This window comes from Schistocerca americana, chromosome 1 (assembly GCF_021461395.2).
Source record: "Schistocerca americana isolate TAMUIC-IGC-003095 chromosome 1, iqSchAmer2.1, whole genome shotgun sequence".
Taxonomy (NCBI): Eukaryota; Metazoa; Arthropoda; class Insecta; order Orthoptera; family Acrididae; genus Schistocerca; species Schistocerca americana.
The window spans coordinates 841,234,874-841,251,756 of NC_060119.1; the positions used below are offsets into that span (position 1 = coordinate 841,234,874).

At 43.6% G+C, this 16,883-nt stretch overlaps 1 protein-coding gene across 5 annotated transcripts in view; it reads right to left on the minus strand.

Annotated features, from left to right (window-relative positions):
* Window positions 1–16,883, minus strand: part of LOC124613262 (TOX high mobility group box family member 4-B-like) — a 487,372-nt gene that overhangs the window by 254,438 nt on the left and 216,051 nt on the right. For 2 of the 5 annotated variants that reach the window (XM_047141977.1, XM_047141962.1), the window contains exon 1: window positions 14,635–15,070. The exons of the other annotated variants lie outside the window; for them this stretch is intronic. The gene's annotated coding sequence lies outside the window, so the exon portion shown is untranslated. Of the gene's footprint in view, window positions 1–14,634; window positions 15,071–16,883 lie in introns of those variants that run through there. 5 annotated transcript variants of the gene reach the window in all.

The following is a 16,883-nucleotide window of genomic DNA, read 5'->3' on the forward strand; positions in this document are numbered from 1 at the left end:
TGTCCAGCAGTACAGGAGACCTGCCTGGTCTTGGTTTGACTGTGGTTGTTCCTTCGCGTTTCCACTTCACAGTCGCATAAGCAACAGTTGACTTGTGCAACTTTAGAAAAGTTAAATGTCCCTAAGGGATTTGCAACTTAGATGACATCTAATGACGAGTGCACGTTCAAGTCACTGACCTCTTCTGAACAACATATTCTGCTGTTATTACTGTTCTCTACTGACAACACAGTACTTCCCGCTTCCTTTTATACTGGCGGATCCGTATCTCGTGACACCTAGTAGTCTATTACGCATTACACAGCTGTGTCCGGATACTCGTGATCAAGTGTACTTCGAGGAAGACTTCGAGATTTTGCACCGCGCCTCAATTACTTCTCGAAAGAAGCAATCATGCCGCCTCCCTAAAGGCTAACTTCTATATGTGTTGTCGCTTTGAGACCCCACCAGTAGCGAGGTAATTGGGGCAAATATTAACCCATTTGCACAACTAATAAATAAGGGCTACGGATGTGCTGCTGAAAGCACTTGAGTGTTCATTTAGATTTACTTAAGCATTTTATTTGAATACAATTTGCGAATACCCAATCGAAAAAGAATAAATCATCATAAATCTCGCTTGTACCGAGTAATAATCTTTTATTACCCTCAATTTTTTATATTATATATAGCCATCAAGGTGCTCTACAGTCAACCAGAAAATGTACTAATCACGTAATATGCACTAAAGTTTACAGCCATTACGTTATGTCAAGATAGATACTGCACTGCCACCTGATTTGAGCAGTCGAAGAGTTCGTACCAGATTCTTACCACAATCTTCGGTCATGTCAGCTCGGCATTCAGATGCCCAGTAGAGAGTACAAACAATGGTATTACCCACCTGTTTTCCTGCGCCGAATGTATCGCTGCAGCTACAAAGAAAGTAATGGGCGTAATTTCTAATGTCCACAACAGTTGTGAAATCCAACACTAGCTTTCCAGTGAGGCAGCGCTCTCAAGGGCCCAAGGACGCTTTTTACGAAGTGACACTAGCGTTTGATGGCTTTCCTGGTGCTAGAACTACAGGGACGCTCAGTTTGGATACGCAACTGTACTCTTCGGGAAAAAATAAAAATAAAAAAAGTTCTCTAATTCGTTCTCTCTCTCTCTCTCTCTCTCTCTCTCTCTCTGTCTCTCTCTCTCACACACACACACACACACACACACACACATACACACACACACGGTTAATTTTACGCTTTATATATCGGTGGCGGAATGCAACCGGGTTGCATTGCATTATCACTGATGTATACTAATGCTATAGGAAGAAAATCATCATAGTTTTTTTATAAAAAATTTACAGTAAAATTTTTCATCAATTCATAATCAGAATCATATGGTTTTTTCCTTGTTGTATGTTTCCAACTTAGAACTTTACTTACTTTAATTTTCATTTTAACAGAATGATATTTTTTTCTTTCTGGTTTTTGAATCAGTGGCAAATTGCCTGCTTTTAATGGCAGCAGTAAACATCTAAAAGCGAAACGGTTCATTCAAGGAGCGTTAGAAGAAATCATCGATGTAAAATCGATACATTTTCGGTACGTTGCCAGGGAACTGAAAACAGGGTTTAACGGCAAGAAAGTCAACTTTTTATGTGGCAGGTACGTAAGTGTACCTAAACCACCGCAGTCGGTGCTCGTGAAGATAACAATAAGCAGATATGTGTGAGTGGGAGACATCCCAAATACACAGTCAACCGCGACAGTAAGATGTATTTTGCGTCTGCACGCGATGAGAGGTACTCTGGCTGACCGAGATACGGGAAGGGGGCCACCGTGTTGTCTCAGCTTTCACCTCGACAGATCCTGGAGGATTCGGGCTAAGCACGGCGGAGATGATGCAGGCGGATCCTTCTATAAATGTGCTGGAGATACTAGACGCTATTATGATTACATTCGTTACATCATGCACCTGTGAGTATTCACTAACTTTATTCGTCACTGCATGTTCATCTTCGATAGTACCGGCCACATTTTTTCTTCCCAGGCGCTCAAACTGCGAGTAGCGGAGGTTCTGTTGTTTACGCGAAATGTGAGATATCTTGAAAGGACTACAGGGCTTTCTTGAAGGCGGAAGAAAATTTTGAAATTTAATTATAACACAAAAAAGTATCTAATATGAGGCACGTAGTAAGAAGCTTACGATATTTTTTTAGCGTTACTGATCGTTAGCGTCAGCAGGCCATACCGTGCGATTCCAATAATCGTTTCAAGTACGATGTATATAAATGATTCCATTCACTCAGCTCAAGAGTCTTATTATCGTTTGGGAAGTACTGAATCGTACACGATCCTATCACATTAATCTGACTACCGCCGACGTCCGATGTCATCGTCCAATAACCACTCACAGACAGCATATGATAGCAGCACGGGAAGGTATTAAAGCGTGTCGGGGGGGGGGGGGGGGGGGGGGCACACAGAAAACAATGCACTCGTTCTCGTAATGCGGAAACGGACGTCCAAGAGGGCATCATCATTGGATATCGGGTCAAAGATGGAAGCATTTGTAAAACGGTTCTTGTTGTTGTTGTTGTTGTTGTGGTCTTCAGTCCTGAGACTGGTTTGATGCAGCTCTCCATGCTACTCTATCCTGTGCAAGCTTCTTCATCTCCCAGTACCTACTGCAGCCTACATCCTTCTGAATCTGCTTAGTGTATTCATCTCTTGGTCTCCCTCTACGATTTTTACCCTCCACGCTGCCCTCCAATACTAAATTGGTGATCCCTCGATGTCTCAGAACATGTCCTACCAACCGATCCCTTCTTCTTATCAAGTTGTGCCACAAACTTCTCTTCTCCCCAATCCTATTCAATACCTCCTCATTAGTTACGTGATCTACCCATCTAATCCTCAGCATTATTCTGTAGCACCACATTTCAAAAGCTTCTATTCTCTTCTTGTCCAAACTATTTATCGTACACATCACTTCCATACATGGCTACACTCCATACAAATACTTTCAGAAACGACTTCCTGACACTTAAATCTATACTCGATGTTAACAAATTTCTCTTCTTCAGAAACGCTTTCCTTGCCATTGCCAGTCTACATTTTATATCTTCTCTGCTTCGACCATAATCAGTTATTTTGCTCCACAAATAGCAAAACTTCTTTACTACTTTAAGTGTCTCATTTCCTAATCTAATTCCCTCAGCATCACCCGACTTAATTCGACTACATTCCATTATCCTCGTTAAACGGTTAAGTTTGTAAAATGTTCGCGTGCCGCCGTGGTTAAAGTATACCGTGCCTGGGAAAAGGGCGCTATCGGAGAATGGCGATAAGGAGGTAAGTGTGGTGCACCACGGACAATAGTGACAGGGGTGAACGACTGCGGAGATGTGCACGCGTGAATAGACGTGCAACTGTTGAGCAGCTGATGGGCCAGATGAACCAAGGGGCTGACAACAGTGTCCCCTCAAGGACCGTTCGGCGAGCATTGCTGCGTATGGGCCTGTGCAACAGGCGTCTGGTTCGTCCGCCCATGCTGACTGCTGTTCGTCGCCGGCGAAGGCTGTTATTTTGCACGGCAATACAGCAACTGGACGTGCACTGTGTGGTGACAGGCGGCCTTTGCAGGTGAAATACGTTTTGCGTTCCATCAGACAGATGACCGTTGGCGTTGTTGTTGTTGTGGTCTTCAATCCTGAGACTGGTTTGATGCAGCTCTCCATGCTACTCTATGCTGTGCAAGCTTCTTCATCTCCCAGTACTTACTGCAACCTACATCCTTCTGAATCTGCTAAGTGTATTCATCTCTTGGTCTCCCTCTGTGATTTTTACCCTCCACGCTGCCCTCCAATGCTAAATTGGTGATCCCTTGATGCCTCAGAACATGTCCTACCAACCGGTCCCTGCTTCTTGTCAAGTTGTGCCACAAACTCCTCCCCAATTCTATACAATACCTCCTCATTAGTTATGTGATCTACCTATCTAATCTTCAGCGTTCTTCTCTAGCACCGCATTTCGAAAGCTTCTATTCTCTTCTTGTCCAAACTATTTATCGTCCATGTTTCACTTCCATACATGGCTACACTCCATACAAATACTTTCAGAATCGACTTCCTGACACTTAAATCAATACTCGATGTTAACAAATTTCTCTTGTTCAAAATCGCTTTCCGTGCCATTGCCAGTCTACATTTTATATCGTCTCTACTTCGACCATCATCAGTTATTTTGCTCCCCAAATAGCAAAACTCCTTTACTACTTTAAGTGTCTCATTTCCTAATCTAATTCCCTCAGTATCATCCGACTTAATTCGACTACATTCCATTATCCTCGTTTTGCTTATACGAAGTGAAACGTCTGAAAGCAAACACCCTGGAAAAATCGTCGGAAGCGTCCAGTCTGGGGAAGGGAGCTTTATGGTCTGGGGAATGTTTTCGTGGCATTCCCTGGGTGATCTTGTCATTCTGGAAGGCACAATGGATCAACACACTTACTCAGTTATCCTTGGAGACCATGTTTACAAGCAGTTTGTTTTTCTTCGACACGATGGCGTCTACGAGCAGACAACGCAACGTGTCACACAGCTCGCTGTGTACGTGCTGGGTTCGAAGAGCACCAGGACGAGTTTACCGTACCCCCTGACCACCAAACTCACCGGATTTAAACCCAATCGAGAATCCGTGGGACCATCTCTGTAGGGGACATTCAGCCGAGCAACCTAGCGCAACTGGCCACGGCAGAGGAGTCGCCATAGCTGCATACACCTTTCAGTACCTTCCAGAACCTCCCTGACTCTCTTCCAGCATATCTCACAGCTGTACGTCCTGCAAAAGGTTGTTATTCAGACTTTTGTCAGGTGGTCATGTTAAAGTGACTGGACAGTGTAACGTCCTTAGAGATGCTGCTGGTTACACGTGGATCTTACGCGAAGTAAGAGCTTTTCCCTTAGCTGTCATGTTTAAATAACGTGATGAATCATCGGCCTTGATAATCTCCTATAGGTCGACATCATGTCTCTGGCCAGAGTCAGCGTTCACCTGTAGATCATATTAACTGACAGCCCTGACTACACCAACCCGTTATTAAAAAAAAAAAAAAAAAAAAAAAAAAGAGTTTTGGAAAAAAAAGTCAGTAAAATTGATTCACCAAGTTTCAACAAATGTTATCTCAGTTTTGTTCTTTGATTTTTGGAATTTATGTTTCTTAGCCAGACACATGCAACGCAGTCGCTAAGAACATCGAACACATTAGCAGAAAACGACATTTTCAGTACTGTTCTTGTGTAAATACATTTTTCGCAATATGTTTACGTTCTGTGCTTACCAGGTCCGTCTCGGTGGCTCAGTGAAGAAGAGGCAGGTCGCGGGTTCGATTCTCGTTCATTTCGAGGATATTAGTGTGTCATTTATCACTTCTTTCACTCGTGGCAACGTTTCTTAATGTGAAAAATGCAGAGTTAGACTGTGGTTCAGACTCTGTGTTCAACTGTAGGTCTCACTATAAAAGGCTGGGTAAGTCAGTTCAAAGTCGGAGGAAGGCAAATGCACGCCGTCTCCAACAGATGCGTGCCTGGTAAAGCGCCATTCAAACTAATCGCCCGGGATTGAGGAAAGGTTTTGTTAAGTAACGTTTCTGAACTCAATATTTCTAATGAAACCACAGGTAACCTGCGTTACGCCACTTCATTTTATAACCGTCGTTTCCGGTTTCGCTTTTCAACTAACTCATTGCTGAGAAGCAATGTTTATATTCCTTAACGGAGTACATGCTGGGATGGCATTTATGAGAAGTTAAAATTGTGTGCCATACAGAAATTCGATCCCTTCCTTTCGCTGACAGCGTCCTACCAGTTGTGCCATTTAGAGCACACCGAACAGTCCGACTGAAAACATTAACGAGCTATTTTGTATACTTCCTCTGCCGTACCTCCTAGATATCAAAGACTTTATCTTGTTTTTTTGCAGGTACAACACAACTGGGAGAAAGGAAAAAAGCAAATGATATTTAGAGATGAATTGCCCTATCATAAATATAAATTAACAGCTAGCATTTCAAAACTCGTGCTAAAGTACTGTGTACAGGCTATGACCGCTTGGAATGTTGCCTATATAGCTGGAACCCAGACGTAAGCGACTGTCCACCATGTGGTCATATCACATACGCTGCACTATAGTACAAAGTTTGAAATGCTAATTTGATTTCCCATAATTACTCTGAAATTATTTATTCATGTTCACGGATATGTGAAACGTTGACCCCCCAAATCTCACATTTGTCAGGAGAATAAAAAAACCAATGTATCTCGTTTTCTACGTAACTTATTACTACTCAAAAAATTGAGAAGGTATTGTGATGCCAGAGAATTATGTTGTACACCTCACCATTGCAAAACCTAGTGCGGGAAATTAGAAAATAAATAATTTATTAAGAACGCGTTAAGTGTCATACAGTAAAGAAATACTCTACTCCGTCCGAACAGGCCTTGGAAGGGCCGACGTTACCGACCGGCCGCCGTGTCATCCTCAGCCCACAGGCGTCACTGGATGCGGGATGTGGACGGCCGTGTGGTCAGCACACTGCTCTCGCGGCCGTATGTCAGTTTACGAGACCGGAGCCGCTACTTCTCAGTCAAGTAGCTCCTCAGTTTGCCTCACAAGGAGTACAGTAATACTGCAGTAATATTTCAATTACTAGAACTACAGCCAACAGAAACGATTTCTAATAAGTTTTAACAACATTAAATTCATGAAAAAACATACCACAAAAAAATATTCAAATCTGTGTGAATTTCTAAGGGACCAAGCTGCTGAGGTCATCGGTTGCTGGACTTAAACAGTACTGAAACTGACTTATGCTTAGAACAACACACATACTCATGCCCGACGGAGAACTCGAACCTCCAGCGGGAGGGGTCGCGTAATCCGTGACATGGCGCCTCAAACCGTGCGGCCACTCCGAGCGGCAAACATCCCACAGTTTTTAGTTCTGTTTCTTCCACAACTCCATTTTTGGTATCAAATTTTGTAAATTTTAATGTAAAACTCTTTGTGCTGTTCAATCTTGGTCTTTGAGGTGAAGTACGGCGTGGCATACATCTGCCATGGTATTTCATCTTTTAATTACATTGACCTATTTCAGCTCCTCTGTTTCAGAGACATCTGAGATGGTGAGCAAGAGACATTTTGATTATTTAGCATTTGGAGATCTTACACCGCTGCATTGACAACAATGTTTCAGCAGCATCTTTAAAATCAAATAAGGCAGTTTTATGCAGTGGAATTATATGCAATGGGTTCGTAACATAACCGACATATCTCCTGAAGAGATCACTGCTTGCTACAAAGACGATGCACCTTTTAGCAATGAATGTTCGAAACGTTTTCCCCGTGATTTGAAACTTTGAACAAGTCTACGGACATGTAACAGAGTACGGAGAACACAACAGCCCTGAAAACGCTTTTTTGAAAAAAAAAAAGGCACTTAGAACATTTTCCATTTCCATGCCCACCATAAGGAGTCAAGCATATGCAGCGTCTGATAATTTTTTAAAACTGCGAAACCAGAAACTGTTGCTATTAAAATAAAATGAATTAAAACTAATTTTGGTAGGTTGTTGCTTTCATTTTATTTATTCTGTAGGAAACTGCGTTTATAGTTTCGTCGTTTTCATGTTTCAGTAAGTAACTATCAATTACCGAAACATATGTGTGTGTTCAAGACAAAAAGCAGCGTGCTGTTCCAGTGCCAAATCAAAAATATGTGTGTATAACATCCGATTTGTTTGTGATTCTTTATTTTTCTCTGCTCCGACATATGTTAACGTCGCGTCTCTCGACGTCACTTTATAATCATAGTCAGGAACAGGATGAATAGAGCGATGACGTCGGATGTTTCGCAATCGTAACAAGATTGGCCGCAACGAATTAGGGGCGAAGGCCGAACGGAAGGCGAGAGGAGGCGAGCCCGGCCGTGAATCACTGGAGGCGAAGAGTCCTCCCGCTGCGCTGTTTACCCTGCCGCAACTGTAAAGAGCCACTTTTAGCGTCGCAGGAGCGTACAAGTTCTCATCAAACTACATACAAGATTATATTATGGAACCGGATGTGGTACAGCCGGGGCCATGCGGCGCGCGGCTGAGGCGGCGCGGGTCCCTCCACGGCTCCGTGCGCCACTGCTGCTTCTCTTTTCGCCGCGACTGTACCGCCGTAAACTGGAGGTCACGTGAAAACGAGTTCCTCGGGATGAGTACTATTTTGAATACACAATAAAACGTGTTACCGATACACACAGTGGGTCTGTGTTACACGTTCTAACCCCGTGTATGTTAATCCTCCACACGGGCATTTCCCCGGGCCATATTTCGACGCAGCTGACTTTAATATGCGCCACGTTAAATGAAGGACGGAGATGTGAAGGAGAATGAATTACGACTAAGCGCGCTGGCTTCATAATTACGAAAACCGTCAGCTACGCGAAAAAGATTTAGGGTAATTAAGAAACAAACTAATGATCCCCGCTGCGGTTACGGTCGTAAATCAGGGTGGCCGATGTGCCGTATCGGAGGAGGCTCATCAAGAGATTTAACAGCATGCTTTCCTGGGCAAATAGACTCCTGAGTCGATTGCGACAAGCACCCGCACCCGCAGAGAGAGGTTAGCACAGGGGATTCGCATTCGGGAGGATGGCGGTTCGAATCCGCTTTCGACCATCCCGATTTAGGTTTTCCGTGATTTCCCTGAATCGCTTAAAGCATAAGTCGGCATGGTTCCTCTGAAAGGGCACGCCGATTTTCTTCCGCATCCTTGAAACAATCCGAGCTTGTACTCCGTCTTTATTGACCTCGTTGTAGACGGAACATTAAACCCTACTCTGGGACAGCAACAGAGGCATTGGAAGACACTAAAAGAGATGACGTAAAGCTGGTGGTTGGAACACAATCGTACCAGGGCTCACAGTCAAAGGCAATGGACACATATGGAAGAGGCTTATATCCAGCAATGGATTGATATAGGCCGAAGAAGAAGGAGGACAAGAACAAGAAGAAGAAAAAGGAGATGCTAACTGAACTGAAATTAATTTGGCTATTATATTTCTAATTTGTTACATTTCTCTGAGTCTTCAATACGGCACATGCGTTTCGAAACAATGAAGCTGTTACGTTATTAGACGTGCCAGTGCGATTTAAAAAGCCTGATAGCGTATTTCGGTTGCTGCAGTTTCGTATGCATGCCATCACCTTAAATGAATCCATGACGGTCTTTTCTTCTTCTTTTGAAATGCGCAGATGCCCTCGCTGGAAGTGGTGGAATTATAAATGGGACCAAGGCTTAATTTTGATGTGATAGTTGGGTGTCGAGACTGTGGTAGGGGAGGGATTAGCGGCAGAAGTTCCGATGTGTAATCACAAAAGTTACAGTGAACTGCTCTTTAACTTTTGCCTAAATCTGAGTTGCCGTATTAGGGTTTGAAACTTGCTCGTAGCAGTAACAAGTCCGCTATTCCACAATCGACCCACTTGTCTCGTTTAAACATGTTAATTCTTTTGACGGCAAAGTAGTAGGCCTGCAAAGCCTCATTTGTGCTTTATTGAGAAGTGAGAGTGAAACGTCGTGGAAGGTACAACGGCGTCGCAGTATCGAAATCATGTGGCTCCGATGCAGACTGCAGTGAAAATTGGAACTTTTGTTTCGACAACGTCCCTGTGGATTTGTCGTTACTTGGTACATGAATCATAAAGAGATTTTTTGTCTTTACGCTATGTGGTTCACGTCAGAATCTCTCATCAACGAACAGGCTGCAAAAAAGAAAACAGATAAAGAAACCAAAATGAGCGGAAAACAGCGCTGTCAAACTGACAAGCGTCCGTTTGTATCAAGCACAAGGTCACGAAAACACGCCTTTTCATTCTAACTGCATTAGTCACCAGCGTCCTATGCACAGTCAAGGTTTACGGATGAAATGAACCTCGAAATGAATGTGTTTCAAACAAATAGGTGTTTCACCATAGTCAGTCAGTCAGTCTCTCTCTCTCTCTCTCTCTCTCTCTCTCTCTCTCTCTCTCTCACACACACACACACACACACACACACCATTTGAGCACCCGTATCAACTGCCTCTTGACTGGGTTAAAAATCAAATCACACATTCCTCTGATTCTCTTCGAGATTAAGAAAGGTATCTATATGCACGAAATGCTCTATCGCTGCGAGAGAGAGAAAACGAAACGTGCAGTAGTGAGAAATAATATCAATTTTATTTAGGCAATCGGCGGTAGAGAATATGCCCTACAACACTTTACTTCCGAAAAGATTAGTGATACTTTTTGTAACAGTGACTGCAAAAATGTAGTCAAAATACGAGTTAGCTAAATTACTATACTTCGGTATTTTTTCTAGTCTCTGCTGGTTTTTATTCTGGGGGGTACAGTATCACTCGGAAGTTTTCTGAAATAAAACGTGTTTGTAATTCACCGCCTCTTGACAGCTACTGACGACAATGAAGCTTTTCCCAATATGGGAACTTCTCGAAAGAAGCGAACGGCAACTTTCCTAACAGCATTTACCTAAACACGGCGAGTTTTCGTAATGTGAGAATTTATGAAGCACGATATTACGTCTTGTTTAAAACGAAATTAAGGCCAGAATTAAATTATCTATAATCAAGAGAGCTATGCAACAAAATTAATAACGGTGAAAGTTGAGAGCTGTAAGTTGCAAAGTAACGGTAAAACTTGGCGGAAGCGAGTTTCTCGTCGCAGAGCCGCGCGGTGGGGGACATGGCGGAGGTGGCGGGGGCAGATCTGAGCCCGTCGCAGCTGACAACCACCTGCCCCCGGCTCACATTCACACAAATGCACGATGGAACGACGGTCCTCGCAAGAGCCTTAGAGAGGGCAGCCAGTCCTACTGGCAACATATCGTACTCAAAAGTGAGTCTCCGGATGGCCTAGCGGTTCTAGGCGCTACAGTCTGGAACCGCGCGGCAGCTACGGTCGCAGGTTCGAATCCTGCCTCGGGCATGAAAGTGTGTGATGTCCTTAGGTTAGTTAGGCTTAAGTATTAAGTTCTAGGGGACTGATGACCTCAGAAGTTAAGTCCCATAGTGCTCAGAGCCATTTAAACCATTTTTTTGAGTCCTCCGGGATGGATAGTCACTGTGACGTGAATTGTTACGGCTATGTCTTCGTATACTGTGTAAGAGCCGTACAGGGTATATAATTCTCTCTGTGAAAAGGCCTTTACTACTATGTAGAATTCTGAGATCGGACAGTTCGTGCACGTTTAGTTTGAGAATGTAGCAACAGCTGCCATTTTATGAAACTTCATTAATCGGCACAATATCTGCTTTGACGACCTACGTTAATCAAGTCAACAGTGGAAACGCAACCCTCACTCATAACGATTGCCGAACACTGACGAGGGCTGCTGAAAATTGCAGTGGAAGTAACGTAACAAAAGCAGCAGCCGGCACCTTTAAAAAGATGCTTCGCAAAACAATTCGGCGACAAAGCTATAAAATTTAACAGCTGCAGCTGACCAGCAACGTCCAAAATCCTCAATATTGGACATGAAGCTTCCAGGCAGTAAATGGTGCACGGTCATCAAAAAATTGTCGTACGTAATGGAACAAAAGTAGTGTGGTATGAACAGATTTTTCACATCGCTCCAGGGAGTAAAATGGGTTAAAGTTTATGAAATTTTGCAGTCCAAAATGCTCGATTCTTGCGTTAAATAACGAACGCGTAAATGCCATGAACTGAGGGAGAAAATCGTGTTTTATATTAGAAATTGTTATTTCCGAAAGACGACTTATTACTAAGAGGGTTTCAATATTACCATGCTGCAATAAATAAAGTCAGAGGTTTGAAATCCTCCAAATGAAGTTCAGTGGTTTCCCTTCCTGATCCAGTTCCAAAGCTGAATGGTAATGATGCACCACTGTGTTTTAGAGACGACGTGAAGGTAAGGCTGCCCTCCTCTTTTGACACATTATTCGGCTACAATGGTTCCAATTTGCGTGTAAGATCACTGCAGGTTCACGTCATTCTTTCATCTTTGTTTCTTTAGCAATTATGGAGGCAGAGTCTGAGAAAAGCTGCACTGTACAGTGAAGTTATGCAGGTTGATTTTCTTACTTCAACTGGCCTAAAATAGCGGGAAGATTCGTTGCCGTCTTTAATACTGAATTACTGAAACAGTGCCCCTTGAAAAAAAAAAAAATTGAAACCCTTGCAACGGGTTGGAGCAACCGAGTTCCATGTAACATACCACCATGCAGCTGATCGACAAAAATATGGAAAGAACACATTACCACCATGCCTTTTACGGTGTAGAAAAGCGTTGCTACTAAAAACAGATTCCTGTCGTCTCGGAATGGAGAAATACAGGTCCTGTATGGTTTTATGGGAAATCTTACACCATTCTTCCTGCAAAATAATACTAGTTCAGGTGATCATGCACCCTTCTCTCCAAAGCAGACCACAAACGCTCAATGATGGTGAGATCTGGTAACTGTGGTATCAAGGGAGGATGCGACAATTCATCCTCGTGGTCACAACAACAGACGTCATAACGGTGGTCACAGAACCAGACCTCGACGATACAATGTGTGTGAACAGGGGCACCGTCGTCTTGGAACACAGCATCACCATTGGCGAACAAAAGTTGTACTGTGGGATGTATCTGATCAGCCAAAATGGTCACATAATCCTTCACATTAATGCGACCTCGGAGAGCACCCATGGAGGCCATGGAGTACCACAATATGGCTGCCCAAATCATCACTTAACTCCTGCCATGTTTCGCTCTTGGGACGTAAACTCGGCCAGAAGATAGTGTGAAACGAGACCCATCCGACCAAATGACTTTTTTCCATTGCTCCATAGTCCAGGTTTTATGCCTTGGCACCATTTTCTCCTGTTACGAGCATCTGCATCACTGCCCGCATCTAGTGGTCGTGCGGTAGCGTTCTCGCTTCCACGCCCGGGTTCGATTCCCGGCGGGGTCAGGGATTTTCTCTGTCTCGTGATGGCTGGGTGTTGTGTGATGTCCTTAGGTTAATTAGGTTTAAGTAGTTCTAAGTTCTAGGGGACTGATGACCTTAGATGTTAAGTCCCATAGTGCTCAGAGCCATTTGAGCCATCTGCATCACTGACGAATGGTTCTGAAATTCCAGCTCGCCCTGCAGTTCCCTGCTTATGGAGCTCCCTACGTGGTGTTTTGTTGTTAACAGGGTTCGCGAGTGCGACATCCGGTTCTGCAGCGACTTTTGCAGCAGTGGGCCTCTTATTTTTCGTCACAATCCTCTTCAGTGGAGGTCTGTTTAACGATCACCCAATACATTCTTTCGTCAGCAGTGTGACTTAGCGGATGATGTTTTGCCGCTTTCCCTGTGTAGGATATAAATATTTGATATGGCGCCCATTGAAACACCAAACACTTCGGCTACCTTGGTTACACAAACACGTGCCATAGGAGTACCAACCATTTGCAAACGTTCGAATTCACTTAGCATCGAATTAACGCAGTCACAACAACACAGAACGTTGTTCTGACCAGGACTGACACTTGCCACATATTGAGGGTATTGCACAGGTGCCGTTCGTGGTCAAATACAACAGCGCAACATACGCTTGGCTAGCACCAGCATTTATGGCCAAGCATGCACTTCTAGCAGTTTTTTCATGTCCAACGCCTGTATATCCAACTTCGACAAATGATTAGAAATTACAGTTTGCAGTGTCAAGCCCTGAAATCCGGTCTCTCATGCGTTGTGCATCTTTATTATTGGGGTGGGGGTTTGTAATTTATACTTATTTCAGTATGTGAGATTGGCAGCGCTGTGCCAACAATTACTTTACAGACACAGGGAGAGTCTCGCAGGAACCGGTGCTGCAGTGGTCCTACCCACATTTAGAAGCGATGTTGGAGGAAAGGGCAGCTGCTGTTGTAATATTCTTGTCAACGTCTTGGCACCAGATGGCTCTGAAATAAACATCGCTTTACGGCTGGGCGCTGAGTAAAAGAGTGCTGTCGCGACGGCGCCCGCAGCCAAACACCACGTGATAACTTTTTACGTGTCTACTCTTCTGTCCACATTCAACGTTTCCGTTTCAGAACATTTTATTCATTTTTTTTATGCACTGCGGCACTCATTTTGCGTCTCTCCCTTCTTGTGTCAATCAACTTTTTTTAATTCCATTCGCATTTTCCTTGTTTGGGTACTCTCCAAGTTGTAGTTGATCCACTAACTTCTCTCGAGGTTGTTACGAAAGAAAATACCGTGGCTTTCGCTCTTCTCACAACTTGAAATTGTCACTTTCTGATACTGATATGTTCCCAACATCCTACCTGTATCTTTGATTCATTCGTAATATTATGTACATCACCTCTTTCTTCAAGGTCCTCTATCCAGTGATGTCTAACCCCCTAATTTGCACTTGACAATACTAACACTGCTTCTCATCCGATCCTAATGAACTCACACGCAGAATATGTTAAGTTTTGGCTTGTAAATTTCCCATGCCACACAAGAAATATTTTTCGACAGTTTATTTTTCTCGTCAGCCTCGGCATTTATAAAATCCAAAATCTTATATCTAATGCAAGAGCAGAGAAATATAATAAAACTCACCTCCAGGTGAATCACCAGCGACGAAGGCGAAAACCACACAAATTATGAAAATCACTCTTTCCGCTTAACCTATTCTTTTGTCAAGAATCCGAAAGACACTTCATTTCACCATTTAACAGACTGCGAATTAACTGTTATGTACTCTAGCAGAAGAAAGCCAGATGAGATGAAGTATATGCACACCCGTGTGTTTACTTGTGTTGTGTGTGTTTGTTTTGTTAGCGCTGTGTGCGTTTACAGGCTCTAGAAACAGTGTTCACTTGTCAACTATCAGGCGACTTCGTTATACCGTAGTTCGCAGATATCGTACACAGTTGTTTATCTATAAGTGCAACGTATTCCGTGCCGAGGAAGGTGTGAGTTAAACGTTGAAACATGTGTGCAGCGAACGGACGCGACTCCATCACGTGTTTCGCGAGCTGGCCGCGGGCGTCCTGCTGGCGCTGGACGGTGCGCACGGCGGCCATGTTGGCAGTAGAGGGCGACACGTGTCGAGGAGCGGCGCAGCGGCGGCGGCGTCCGCCCGCCGGAGCGCATTTTAAATTCTCGTGTTAACACGGATGGCTTTATTAACGCGCTTTTACAACGCCGCGTTAAAAATTAAATTGAATGCGATATTTAATTAGCACAGTAATCAAAAGTGATGCTCAGTCTAGATGAAAAAGTTTGTCGCTTTAGCTGAAAACACAATATAGCGTTATGGTGTGCTTCTCAATTAACAACCAAAGGCACACGCTGTTTACGAATCAAAAGCTCCACTGCTGACCCTCGGCGGTAGATGCTACCTGAGTGCTCCCGCTGTTGTGACCTTTCTCCGCCGAAATTTATAATTATTTGAAGCAGCACGTCTCCTGTAGTACCACGTTTTGCGGCAAAGTAGAGCAGCAAAAGCAGATCAGAAACTTCTCCCCTTCGTCTCCCTATCTACAGTGGCGGCGCTCATACTCTGGTAAACCTCTGAAGCTATCAGAAACGTCATACTTAGGAAAGCCGACGGCACCATACTTCTTACACTTTTCTTACTTCATTCTACATCCACACTCAGATTTGTTTCAGTAGACGTCGGCGTTGTCTCATACGCAACTAAGTCATACCGTTCTTTGTGTCATTTCTGAAATTCCTAAAAGCATCGAGGTACAGTAACTAGCATATACTGAGGGAGAAACAGTTTCATATGATTATTTTGTGATGGTTTACTGCAATAACAGATGGTTTCTGTCCGTTACGAGAGCTTGTTAAAATTTGAGTGCCCAGGTAAGACACATGCACATACCTTCGATTCTACCTTGTGAAATGATTTCTGCTCTTATGTTGGTATTAGGGGACTTCTGAAAATTTGTCCTAATAATGACAGACCAAGTAGTTTCTATTGAATGCTGCATCACACTTCAGGCACATATACAGAACATTATTTTTCAACATAGTCACAAATGTGTGTTCTACCAATCGTTAAATTCTTCGACGAAATTTCTCTTTGATCACGGAACAATTCGAGAACCGCGGTGTGAACGTCCTAATCGATGGAAAACTTCTTTCCTCCAGACGTTCTTTCAGGTTGTCGAAAAGGTGGAAATCGCGTGGTGCAAGATCTGTTCTTCCCGATTTATCACCATCCACGTCTGTGCGGCCTTAATCAAATTGTTGGCACCATATCACTACGGCTAGACACGACATTGCATGTGGTCCATATACCATCAGAATTTCACGGTGAATCTGTGTGCAATTCAGACACTCACAAGAATCATACTATGTCCCTTATCTCATTGGAGTGTGTTTCAAGTTGCCGCACCATTTGAGCCGCACAGTGTTATGCGCTTGGTATCCATATTGCAGGAGAACTGTCTGTAGGAAACCCTGAACATGTCCTGTTTTCTGACAATGCGCCGCTCATGTTGCACAATGGACTTCGTGTTTTCCTTTTACATCGTCTCGTTCATGATTACATACCTGTATCAGAGCTCTTGAAAAGCCGATAATGCAGAGACAACTTTCCATGTGCTTGTGGACAGGGTAATAGTTCCAGCAGGACCCAGCAACATAACACGAGACACCTTTCATCGTTGATCGTGAAATCATCGTTTTGACTTCACAAGCTTTTGACAGACTGAACTTTAAATGACGGAAGGAAGGAAGGACATAAGATTAAACATCATGTCGACGGTAAGATCATTAGACATGGACTGATGTACGCGCTGTAATACAGTTCAGTTCCTCTTTCAGTAATAGGTTACATTTTCCCCATACTGTTT